The sequence below is a fragment of the Rhinopithecus bieti genome, unplaced genomic scaffold, assembly GCF_001698545.2.
Source record: "Rhinopithecus bieti isolate Rb0 unplaced genomic scaffold, ASM169854v2 scaffold_1618, whole genome shotgun sequence".
NCBI classification, from domain to species: domain Eukaryota; kingdom Metazoa; phylum Chordata; class Mammalia; order Primates; family Cercopithecidae; genus Rhinopithecus; species Rhinopithecus bieti.
In genome coordinates, this window is record NW_016803937.1 from 4,384,708 (window position 1) to 4,396,791 (window position 12,084).

Here is a 12,084-nt window from a genome sequence, read left to right on the forward strand (position 1 = left end):
GCAGGGAGGTCACTACGATCCGGAGGCCATGGGGCCCAGCCCAGGGAAGAGGAAAACCCAATGCTCTTCAAGGGCATGGACCTGGGCCATTCTATCCATAGCGACGCAGTTTGGTCCAGTGGGATGCACAGAGGTGGTGTGGAAGGAGCTGAGGGTGAGAGGGCTGCAGGGACTTGCAGGCCAAGTTACAGACTTGGGAATACATCCCAGGAGCAACTGGAGGGTTTAAACCTGGGGAATGCCATAACCTCGATTTTGGAAAGATGCTGCACTCTGGCCACTGTGTGGAGAGTGGACTGGCATGCTAGCAAGAACAGATGCAGGACCACAGGTGGGAGGCGCTGCCTCATGGGGCCCCTCCGCTCTTGGCCACTCCAGCTCACTTTAGAGGGTTCCCTGGAGGAGGGAGAGAGGATGTGAGACATGCTACTTCTTTCCCACAGCATAGATGACTTTGTTAATTCTACTTCCATTAAATTTCTGATTATGTAGAATATCGCTTCCTTCCACAAGAGCAGACTCGGAAAGTGTTTTTTATTATCCAAATTGGGCCTTGGGATTCTAGGAGTGATGTTGTTTTGTGTAATGAAGTTCAACATAATCTGCCTCTCACTGAGTAGAGTGGGGATTCGACTAGTTTTACTTTATTATCGGATTTTCTATTTCCTTCCAACCACTGCAAATTAAGTTTTTTAAAAATGATGGGGAGGGAGTCTTAGGTTTGACAGTGACACATGGACACTGCTTTGGTCTCATTTCATTCTTTTATTTCATTCTCGATACTTGCTATTCACTCAGAATGTGGTTCTCTTCCCTCATGAGGCTTCCACCCCTCCTTTCATGGCCCCATTTTATATCCCAGCGTCTAGCGTCCTAGGTTCACCCGACATCCCCTAACTCAAGGATGTCAGCGTCACAGTGGCCGTCCACACGCACTGACTCTGGCATTTTCCATTTGTTCCACTATTTCTAGATTCTCATTTTCCCTTAGCTCATTGGTCACTTTTGCCACTGAGTCATCTGCTTGTGAGTCATGCCTGGCTATGATGTAAAGGCCAGGAAAATGTCTCCAAACACACCTGGCAGAGAAAAGGATGTCACTGAAGAAGATGGTCTGTCAGGCACATGCTTTCCTACATGGACTCAGTCATCAAGAGAAAAAAATCCCCTTCTCTCTCCTTTCCTTCTTCTAATTTACCATCCCCATCAGCCTTGGCTAGAAACTACTCCTACAGAGCAATGGGTCCTGGCCATTCATTTCTGATATTTAGAGGCAGGAGAACATTTCTGGAGTAAGGCCAGAAACCCTGCAAGAATGAAAGCAGGATTTTCTCAAGTCAGGTTCTTCCTATTGAGCGAGGCGGACCTCACACACACACTGCCGCTGCATCACTTTCCTTCTGGGAGCTATGAAGATCCCGTGTCACACAGAGACCACCGAACTGTGTGTGAAATAAGGAAAGGTGGGAGCTGTCCCAGGGGAGGCGGGGCTGGGCAGGTGTGACCACATGCAGTGTGGTGCCCTGGACTGGATCCTGAAACAGAAAGAGGACAGTACAGGCACACTGTGGCAGTCAAGCAAGGTCTATGGCGTAATATGTAAGCACACCCAGGAGGGCTACTGCCCGCTCGTCCACCCCACAATCAAAGGCTCCATCTGCAAGAGGGCAGATGGAGACGAGTGCAGAGGGCCAGAAGGCACCGGCACTCTTTCCCAGTACCAGACAATCACTAAAAACATCTACAGTAGAAAGGAACAGAGCACGGACACATGCTGCGACAGTGACGAACTAAAAATGAATCTAGTTACAAGGCCACATACTGGACGATTCCATGTTTACGAAATGTCCAGAACAGGTGAATCCACGGAGACAAAAACTGGATTAGTGGTTGTCAGAGGCCAGACTGGGAGGTGGGGGCAGAGACTGCAAATGTGAAAGGGGTTTCGTTGATGGGATGATGGAAATGTTCTGAAATTAGATTATGATGAAGGTTGCACCACTCAGTAAAACTACTAAGAATCACTAAATTGTACAATTGAAATGGGAAAATGTTATGATATCTAAAACATACTCAACAAGCTGTTAAAGAACAAACAAAGAAGGAGGAAAGAAGCCTGTTGAAACACTCTACGCAGGCCAGGTGTGGTGGCTCATGCCTGTAATCCCAGTATTTTGGGAGGCCAGGGCGGGAGGATTGCTTGAGTCGAGAAGTGCAAGACCAGCCCAGGCAACATAGCAAGATCCCATTTCTTTCTTTCTTTTTTTTTTTTTTGAGACAGAGTCTTGCTCTGTTGCTCAGGCTGGAGTGCAGTGGCGGGATCTCAGTTCACTGCAAGCTCTGCCTCCCAGGTTCACACCATTCTCCTGCCTCAACCTCCCGAGTAGCTGGGACTACAGGTGCCTGCCACCACGCTTGGCTAATTTTTCTGTATTTTTTTAGTAGAGATGGGGTTTCACCGTGTTAGCCAGGATAGTCTCGATCTCTTGACCTTGTGATCCGCCCACCTTGACCTCCCAAAGTGCTGGGATTACAGCTGTGAGCCACCGCGCCCAGCCAAGATCCTATTTTTACTAAAAATAAAAAATAAAAATAAATTAGCCAGGCATGGTGGTGCATGCCTGTAGTCCTAGCTACTTGGCAGGCTGAGGTGGAAGGATCACTCGAGCCTGGGAGGTCGAGGCTGCAGTGAGCGGTGGTTGCACCACTGCACTCCAGCCTGGACAACTGAGCAAGATCTCATCTCTAAAAACAAACAAACAAAAAACAAAACAAACATCGCAAGCAAAGTGAGGGAAGATTCTGACACTAGAAGACTTGAGGTCAAAGCCTTCCTTTTACAATCTGGGAGAGGAGGGTCCCCACAGAGCCGGGTGGACACCAGGGCTTCCTAAACCACCAGCTTCCTGTGCCACCAGCATTTCTTCATCACCTGCTCTGTGCTGGGCACTGGGCTAGGCCTGGGGAACGGAAAAACGAGCAGGACAACACAGGACTTGCAGAGCCACTTCTGACCTGCTCAGAGAGGAACGGGTGGTGAAGAGGGCAAGAGACAGGGGCCTGCCACGGACGGGGGACAGACCCAGCACCGCTGTGGCCCTGCTCTGAGAACCAGGGGCTCCGGGAAGATGTCCTGGTGCCTGGGGCTTTGAGAGCCAGGTGGAAATCAGAAGGCTGAGAGGAAGCAGGGTAGCTGACGGCTCAGCCTGGGGAAGGGGCAGAGGCAGGTGCACAGGTGCGAGGTGGGGCTTAGGGGCCCAGCGCCCTGCAGAGCACTAGTCTCCGGTGACAGGGGGTCTCAAAGGTGACCCGCACTCTGTCAGGAGAGGCGGCACAGGGGAGAGGCAAAGAAACCCAGGCCCAGAGATAGGCTGCCCTGACCCACGTGCTGGCACTGCTCTTACACACTGTGTGATGGAGGCATGTTACTCCGCCTCTCTATGCCTCAGTTTTCTCACCTGTGAAATGGGGACAGTAACTGTGGCTACATTACACTGTTTTTGTGAGGGCTGAAGTGACAGCCCCATAAGGTACTGGGCACATAGCTGGGCGTGGACAGAGGAAACCCTAAAAATATGAGCCATAATAACAACCACACAATTTTTATACCTCAGCCACATAAGACAAACTGTCTCCGTCACTTTCCTTCCAGGGAGTCCTCTGTACTCACCCTGGACACGGCAAACCCTACCCAGTGAAGTCTAAGGCACAAGACTATGAAAACCACTCCATAAATAAAAGCACTTTCCCCACACTCTTGCCCCACATTTAACTGTACAGACTCATTTCTGCTAAGCACCTTCCTTCCCCAGATAAACTCCTTGGCAGGAGTACAGCCACCAGCATTTTTTTTTTTGGAGATGGAGTTTCCCTCTTGTCGCCCAGGCTGGAGTGCAATGGTGTGATCTCAGCTCACTGCAACCTCCACCTCCCGGGTTCAAGCGATTCTCCTGCCTCAGCCTCCTTAGTAGCTGGGCTTACAGGAACCCATAACCACGCCTGGCTAATTTTTGTATTTTTAGTAAGAGAGAGGGTTTCACCATGTTGGCCAAGCTGGTCTCGAACTCCTGACCTCCAGTGATCTACCTGCCTCGGCCTCCCAAAGTGCTGGGATTTCAGGCATCAGCCACCGCGCCTAGTCTCATCAGCTCTTAACGGGGGAAACAAGTCATCTGTCATCACAGATGGGCTGTGGCGAGGTTGGAGGAAGGATGGATTGAGGGGAGGGATGGCGAGCATGACCCATGTGGTGAGAGGGATGAAGGTAATTGGGGACATTAAAAGGATATCAGATCTCTGGAAGGAGACACAAGAAATGGGCAGTAACGCCACTGGGGAGGGTCACCGGGAAGCGGCGGGGGCAGGGAGGGACAAACTACGACATCTTTCTGTATCATCTGAATTTGGTGCCATCTGCACATATTACTCAGTCAAAAATAAAAACAAATAAAGACAGGGGCATATTGGGTATCTGGGTGACAGATCCAGGAATTGAGGCATCTCCAGCTGCAGGTGCCAGTCACCAGAGAAGTCAGCTGGCACCAGTCCTGCTCTACCTTTCCCCACCCCTGCCCCACCCCAGCCCAAAGGGAGAAAAGTTGCTCTGTGAACTCCCTGAGGGCTCATCCTTGGTCCCATCTGAGACGCAGAAGCCCAGAGCTCTGGAGGCCTTGGGAAACAGCCCTTCCAAATTACACTCGGGAGGAGGCTTCTACACACGCCACCGCCTCTGGGAAGCATTGCCTAAGTGGGAGGGCACCGTATTCAGCCGCGCCATTTATTTCACCGCTGGACGCCGATGAGCTGTTCCTCCACTACAAGGACCAGTGCAGCAAAACGCAAAGGAAGGGAATCATCTCTCTGGGCCCCTGCAGAGTGCATCGGAGAAACCCAGCATCCTGACCTGAAGCAGTGGTGGCGTCCCTGCCGGGAGGGGTAAAGAAGCTGTGGGCTCTGCAATCAGAAGTGAGGAGATTCTCACTGTCAGGAGCTGCACGGCCTTGGGCAGGTCGCTGGATTGCTCGCCCTCTTCATGGTGAAGCACAATGGTCAGCACTCGACTCCCAAATCGTAAGGATCATGAATGCTTCTCGTAAAAACGTCCACATCCCTGTCATTATCCCTAAAATAACCGAGCACCTCCTGCCAATTTTCCCTTTAAAACGTCACTGCATCTTGATGCTGGAAGGCATTACGGATTGAATTTAGGCGCCCCCACCCCTGCAACCCCTGGACCCAAAAGATATGTTGAGGTCCTAACCCAGGGAACCTGTGAACTTAATTGAAAATAGGGTCTCTGTGGGGCTGGGCAGATTGGTCACATCTGTAATCCCAGCATTTTGGGAGGCCGAGGTGGGCAGATCACGAGGTCAGGAGATTGCGATCATCCTGGCTAACACAGTGAAACCCCATCTCTACTAAAAATACAAAAAATTAGCCAGGCGTGGTGGCAAGTGCCTGTAGTCCCAGCTACTGGGGAGGCTGAGGCAGGAGAATGGCGTTAACCTGGGAGGCGGAGCTTGCAGTGAGCCAAGATCACACCACTGCACTCCAGTCTAGGCGACAGAGCGAGACACTGTGTCAAAAAAAAAAAAAAAAGAAAAAAAAGAAAAGAAAAGAAAATAGGGTTTCTGTGGATGTAATTAGTTGAGTGGAGGTCATCCCACAACTTGGGAGGCCGAGGTAGGAGGATCACTTGAGGTCAGGGGTTCAAGACCAGCCTGGCCAACATGGCGAAACCCCATCTCTACCAAAAATACAAAAATTAGCCAGGCGTAGTGGCATGCACCTGTAAACCCAGCTACATGGGAGGCTGAGGCATGGGAGGCGGTAGTTGCAGTGAGCTGAGATCATGCCTTGCACTCCAGCCCGGGCAACACAGACTCTGTCTCAAAAAAAGAGAAGGTCATAATGGAGTAGTGTGGACCCCAAGTCCAATCCCACTGGCGCCCTTTTAAGAGGAGAAGAGACGGCCGGGCGCCGTGGCTCAAGCCTGTAATCCCAGCACTTTGGGAGGCCGAGACGGGCGGATCACGAGGTCAGGAGATCAAGACCATCCTGGCTAACACGGTGAAACCCCGTCTCTACTAAAAAATACAAAAAACTAGCCGGGCGAGGTGGCGGGCGCCTGTAGTCCCAGCTACTCCGGAGGCTGAGGCAGGAGAATGGTAGGAACCTGGGAGGCGGAGCTTGCAGTGAGCTGAGATCCAGCCACTGCACTCTAGCCTGGGCAACAGAGCGAGACTCCGTCTCAGAAAAAAATAAAAATAAAAATAAAATAAGAGGAGAAGAGACACAGACCAACAGGAGAAGACATGAAGTGGAGACAGACACAAAGGGACAAGGAGGCCATGTGACCACAGGGGCTGACCCTGCAGTGACGCAGATGCCAGTGAGGGGACATCACGGCTCACCGGCCACCAGCAGAAGCTGGGAGCAAGGCACAGAGTCTCTCTCTGAGTCCCCAAGAAGGAACCAGCCCTGTTGACACCTTAATTTTGGATTTCTGGTCTCCAGAACTGTGAGAATAAATTTCGGTTGCTTTAAGTCCCAGTGTGTAGTTCTTTGTGAGAGCACACCCGAGAGAAATAAAGGTGACCTGGCATTACTGTCTGTCTAGTGCCTGAATTCCCTTGCCCAATGGTCCACTAGCCAGGCTAGGTTTGACCGTCTCTAGTAAAAGTATTCTCCAATAAACGAGGTCATTTCTGATACTGTTATGAAGAAAATAAAACACTATAATATGACAGAGTGAGTGGACAGGGATCAGAGGAAAAGGAACATTATTCTGACTATTAGGAAAGGTCTCACTAAGGATGTGATATTGCAGCAGTGATGGGAACACCAGGAAGCTGGCCATGGAAAGGGGAGGAACAGCCCGTGCAAAGGCCCTGAGGCAGAGTCATTTTGGCACTCGCAAGGCACAGGAAGAAGGCAGGACCTTGGTGAGTGACAGCAGCAGTCGACGAAGCTGGAGAAACAGGCAGGGTCAGTCAGCACCTGTGCAGTTGCCCTAGTTGACCAAGGTCCTGGGAAGCTGCTGGAGACAGACATGATTTAACTCAGAGTTTTTAAACGACCACTCTCGCACAATCACAGTCTTAAAACTGAAGTCTGGGGTGCAGTGGTACAATCTCAGCTCATGGCAACCTCCACCTCTGGGTCTCAAGTGATCCTCCCACCCCAGCCTCCCTAGTAGCTGGGATTACAGGTTTGCACCACCACGCCTGCCTAATTTTTGTATATTTTTTGGTAGAGACGGGGTTTTGTCATGTTGCCCAGGCTGGTCTTGAACTCCTGGGCTCAGGTGATCCGCCTGCCTTGGCTACCACAAAGTGCTGGTATTCCAAGTGTAGCCACCACACCCAGCCAAGGCCAAGTCTTTCTATTACTTTTGTCCCTTGGTTCTTGGAACCCTGGGCTTAATAAATCACAGTTCCCAAGCTTCTCCAGGCTTACGTCTAATTCATTCACCACTGTAGCAGTTTCCAATGAATATGCTTATTTTTTTCTACACCGTTTATTACATGTGATGTTCAGAAAAGAACACAATGTTCTAAGCATGGAGTAGACTAGGACTGTCCCCTGTTTCATTCCAGACCTATACTTCTGTTCATGTGCCCGGGATTGCCTTGGCTTTCCATTGTTTTATACCACTGACTTGCCGAAACATTTATCGGCCAACCTCCCCCAATGTCCTCTTTCTGATGCCAGATTTAGAAAGTGGGATTAAAACTTGTTCTTCCCTCGTGAGAACAACTACGCCTTGTTGGGGTTTTTTTGTTTTTTTGAGATGGAATCTTTCTTTGTCACCTAGGCTGGAGTGCAGTGGCGCAATCTTGGCTCACTGCAACCTCCACTTCCTGCGTTAAAGTGATTCTGCCTCAGCCAGGATGCCAGGATTACACGTACCCGCCACCATGCCCAGCTAATTTTTGTATTTTTAGTAGAGACGGGGTTTCTTAACATGGGAAACCAGTGTTAAGAAGCTACTAAGGAGGCTGGGTGCGGTGGCTCAAGCTTGTAATCCCAGCACTTTGGGAGGCCGAGACGGGCGGATCACGAGGTCAGGAGATCGAGACTATCCTGGCTAATACGGTGAAACCCCGTCTCTACTAAAACTACAAAAAACTAGCCGGGCGACGAGGCGGGCGCCTGTAGTCCCAGCTACTTGGGAGACTGAGGCAGGAGTATGGTGTGAACCCAGGAGGCGGGGCTTGCAGTGAGCTGAGATCCGGCCACTGCACTCCAGCCTGGGCGGCAGAGCCAGACTCCGTCTCAAAAAAAAAAAAGAAGCTACTAAGGAGATGTTGCCCAAGCTGTTCTTGAACTCCTGACCTCAGGTAATCCACCTGCCTCAGCCTCCCAAAGTGCTGGAATTACAGGAAAACGATAGCCACCGCGCCCGGCCCTATGGCTTATTTTTTTTTTAAGTGTCACCATAATGCATACAATGCCACATATAAAAAACGGTTTAGAATAAACAAAGTTACTGGGTCAGCTCCCTAGGTTTCACAACCACCGCATTTCTCTTTCGGGTGGAGGACAAGGAAAACGATTCTAGCAGGCTGCCCGAGAACTGCATGCTCTCTTGCCTCACACAGCTGAAGACACCTGGGCTATGTGGAAACACAGAGACTTAAGCAAAAGACGCTCTTTGAAATCATACTTCCTATTGGATTTCTCAAGGACGTCTAAATAAATCTGAGTCCATGCAGACTACCTCAAGCTTGGGGCGGGGGCAGGGGTGCTGCGGCGGACTCGGTAAGCCGGACAGGTGGTGGAAGAGAAGGATGTTTTGCAAGCCTCTGAGGACCCCTCGTGTGAGGCACAATCCACCCGGATCTGCCCCACTTCCCATTCCACAGAGTGGTAAGCGCTGCTATATCCACTGTCAGATGGCTGGGTTGATCACTTCACTGTGCTCCCAGTAGCAAAGTGACCCTGGGCAAGTCACTCAGCCTCAGTTTCCTCATCTGTGACATGGGAACGGTAACAAACCCATCCTGATTACCAAGCTTATAATGAAGATCAGCCAAGAGTCTGCGTGGGAAAACCCTTGTGAAGTATGAAAGTGAGGGTCATTATTTTGGACAATAGGGTTTTTACTCCTGCCTTTGCATGTCTTTCCTGCTGCTGGTTGACTTCTCATGACTTTTTTAAAAAACTGCTCCAGGCTGCTTTTGCTGTTTCTTTTAACCTGATTACTTTTGCTTTATGAGAGAAAGGAGGGAGAAGGTGGGAGGAGAGAGAGGCATGCAGCATGACTCATCCCACCCCAAACCCTTCCTGGGGACTGTCCTAAAAGATGCTCCTCAGAGCCACTGGGGCTACTATAAAGCAATTCACCTTTGAAGAAGCAGTTATTGTCATGAAAAGAGAGCCATAGCCAATATCTATGGAAATCCTCCACTTTCTGGGATTCAGCAGCAAATTATTTAAGGCTTGTGATTTACTCCGTCACCAAGTGGCTTCTCACTGCCTTTGGCTGTTACATCTCAAATAACGCAAACCAACCTTCACACTAACTGACACGTCCCATACAAAAGGCAAACACTGCCAGAAACGTCAGAATGTAACCCAGAAAGGCTAGTGATGATCTGATCGTGAAGGCTGCCTACATGTGAGTCCCACGCCATCTTCATCTCTTTAATGGAAAAAGAAAATCTCATGAGTCAACTTTTTCATTGCGAGCCAATCTCAATAGCCTTTCGTCCCGTGCTTCAAAGGCGTAAGCAGTCCTATTTCTGAACAAAGTGGAAATAAAAACAAGTGACAGCCAAAAAGAGACACTGAACAATGGAGAACATACGCTTCCCAGGAGAAATGGGGGGAAGACAGGAAGGAACGCTCACATGCAATATAACCCACACCTTTTCCTTTGCACGATTCGGTGTTAAGCATCTCTCTGCCCTGCTTTTAGGTTGAGGGAGGGGGTTGCCTCTAAGGAAATGAATCTGAAACATCAACATCAAGTCGCAGCCTGGCTAAAGCAGCCTTGGCCCTGACAGCTGTCAGCCTGCCTCTAACACTGACTCACCACAGCCACTACCTCCACGTCAGGGGCGCCTCACCTGTGCCAGATCAGAGGCTGTTCCTGCACAATCTGGAGGCTGGGACTCATGCCTGGCCCCTAACTAGAGAGGACGAGGACCCGGCTGGTGCCCCTGCAAAGTCTTTTTTTCCTCTTCCCCTTTTCATCTTCCCACGTCTAATCAACCTGCAACCCAGGGAAGCACAAACCCAGGACAAGGGCGGGGATGGGGGGCACGCACCCAGCTCCAGAACACTCAATTCTGCCCTTTCCAAGATCCTCTAAACGTGTTCAATTCCACCTGATCCAGCGGTCCTAAACTGAGCTGCTAAAACCGCATTTCCATTGCTATGCTCTCTGCAATCCTCCCCTTTGCTCACTGGCCCATCAAGAGCAGAGGGAAGAGGCAGAATGGACAGGGGTGGCCACCCAGGCCAGGAAGCCCCTTTCTCTCACCCCACCCTGCTAGCCCCGGGAGCGGTGAGGCGGCAACTTCATCACGCCTCAAACACGCACGATTCGCCAATGTCTTTACCCCCTGGGTCCCTGCACCCTCTCCCCAGAATGCCTTTGCAGGAGTCCGGGGTTTCGTCTTCCCCCAAGACTGGGACACCAGCTCCATCCCAAAGCCACCTGCTGCCACCATCTGCCCCGGGTTTGGGGGCGCCTCCTCCCGGCAGCGGCCCGGGTTGCACTCATTCATCGGCGTCCGCACTGCCCCTCCGCCCATGGGCTCCCGGCGACCTTCCCCTATTCCCTTTGCCTCCCAGCAGGCTAGGAGGCCGCGGAGAACCGCGGCCTGAGCCCCGGGCCGCGAGGCCCCGCCCCCGCCTACCCCGCGGACCCCTCCTCCCTCCTCGCGCCCCTGCCCCACGGCGCTCCCAGCTGTCACCCCTCGCAGACCCCCGTCCCGGGTCCCCGCCGTCCCTCCCGGGTCATTCTTCCCCTCACGAGCCTGTCAGGCCAGCCTGAGGCCGCCCCACCGCACCTCTCACCGCGGGCACACAGCGAAGCGAACCGGCGCCGTCGGACTACGCGGCTGCGGCGACTGCGCCGCCCGCGAGCAGCCGGGTCCTTTCCCGATGCCGCGGCACGAGCTGTCAGTCAACCGGACGTGCCCGCCTCCAGCCCCTTCTGCGCAGGCGAGAGACGGGTCGTGCCCTCCCCTCCCAGGAGGGGCGGCCCATGGTTGGTGTCACGTGACAGGGCGGAGCCTGCGGGGCCCGAGGCCTGCCCCGCTCCGTGGGTGCGCGCCCGGGGATACCTGGATCCTTGCTTGCTGTTCCTAGAGGCTGGGTGTTCTCGGGCTCTGGGAGGAGTGGGTGGGGCAGGCCCTGTGCGTACAGGTGAGTGGGTTATTTCATGATTTTGTTGGGGGCATGAGAAGCGCCAGCAGGGAGCTAGGAAATACCGTCTGATTCTAGTTTCCTGGCCCTGGGTTTCCCTACCTTTAAAACAAGCGTGGCAGTTAACCCGCCCTATCCCCTAGTTACGGTGAAGGCATGACATTAACCAACATACCTTTAAACTTCGTCCAGCGAGGCTTTGAGCCGGAGCTAAAATAATAATAATAAATAAATGATATAAATTTTTTTTTTAATTTTACAAAAGAAAAATCTCCGGCGAGGATACATGGTATGGAAGAGCAATCGGAGGCCAATATATTTCTTAAAACGGGGCATCTTTGAGACTGGTAGATTCCATCTCAGCTGCTCCATAAATTCTAGGCCAGTCGGCATCTTTTCAGCAAATACAATAAACACAACGTTCAGGCCATTCAGTTTCTTCTATGTCTCCTCAATTAAAACAAAAAAACGTTGTTTAAATAGAAGTGCTGCCTTTGGACGCCTTTTTAGTTGTGGAGGAAGTATGGAAACATAAACTGACAGCCCCTCCCTAGTAATTTGGGGGTTATGTCAAACTCGACTCCAGCACCTAGCAAAGTGGAGAATCTGGTTCTGGAGTATTAACTGACACCTCGAATTTTCTGAAGATGTTTGTACAACTACATTCCAGGGCTATAATGCTCCTTCTGGTAGCTCCTTAAATGA

General features: G+C 51.4%; 1 protein-coding gene across 1 annotated transcript in view; it reads right to left on the reverse strand.

Annotated features, from left to right (window-relative positions):
- KIAA0513 (KIAA0513 ortholog) overlaps window positions 1-11,152 on the reverse strand; it is a 62,404-nt gene extending 51,252 nt beyond the window's left edge. Inside the window, exon 1 of the mRNA XM_017860641.1 lies at window positions 11,022-11,152. The gene's annotated coding sequence lies outside the window, so the exon portion shown is untranslated. The remainder of the gene's footprint in view (window positions 1-11,021) is intronic.
- Window positions 11,153-12,084: the final 932 nt, after the last annotated feature.